We start from the raw sequence: 936 nt of genomic DNA, 5'->3' as shown, positions 1-936 counted from the left end.
CCACATGTTCATTTGACCCCATCCTCGTAATGCCACTAGCATCATCTACGGAAAGTACTTGATTATTATACAGCCTTTCTTCATCACACTTCATCATAATTAAAGTATCCTTGGAAAGAATCAAACACACTTCTAATTAAACCACAGGTGGTTACAAAACTTGAGTGACCAAAAATCTTGAGACCTAAACTACCCAACAGAACCGTGGAAAATGTGTAAGTAGCCAAGTAAATGCTCAAGTTTGAGCATAGATGCAGACAAGGGGTGACATAAGAGAAATCAGGGATACATTGCTAGTTCGGTTTGAGGGTTTCCAATATGCCTCTTCTTGGAATGTCAAATGCGATTGAAAATATAAATTGGTCAGCCCAGTATCGCAACTTTGCATTAATTATTGGGAAAATCAGTTTGACCCCAAAAGTGGTCAAAACACTCAAAATACATGTCAATTCATTTTAAGAACACCTCTAGTTTTTTGTCTAGTTTTGTGTTTTGTTAGTTTTTCATCATCTCCAATTTGTGATAAAAACTTTGAGATGTATGGCATGCAAAGAAGAAAATTCTTGGTACATTAATGTGGCGCGCAGATTGTAGCTTTCTTTTAACCAGGCTGCAATATGTCACTTAATTATTTCATTAAAATCCAATGAACGAAATATCCGAAAACAAAGAGTGAAAGTGAAGCTCTATATTATAAGTTATAAATTAATGTAAAATTGAAGATGAACCTAAAAAGAAACTACAAACAGCTTGAGAGTAGTATCATCAATATCATCATCACAAATTTAGTGAGTTTGCAATCAAGTATAGATTTATTTGTTTTCATTCCTTTATTTGGCAGCCATCTATCTTTTTGAGAGATGTCAATTATTCGAGAATAAAAATAAGCAAATGCAAAGAGCCATTGATCGATCACGAAATTCAGCAGCCCTGATC

This window comes from Tigriopus californicus, chromosome 10 (genome assembly GCF_007210705.1).
Source record: "Tigriopus californicus strain San Diego chromosome 10, Tcal_SD_v2.1, whole genome shotgun sequence".
NCBI classification, from domain to species: domain Eukaryota; kingdom Metazoa; phylum Arthropoda; class Copepoda; order Harpacticoida; family Harpacticidae; genus Tigriopus; species Tigriopus californicus.
The sequence above is the reverse complement of the archived record's forward strand: the minus strand, read 5'-3'. Positions refer to the sequence as shown.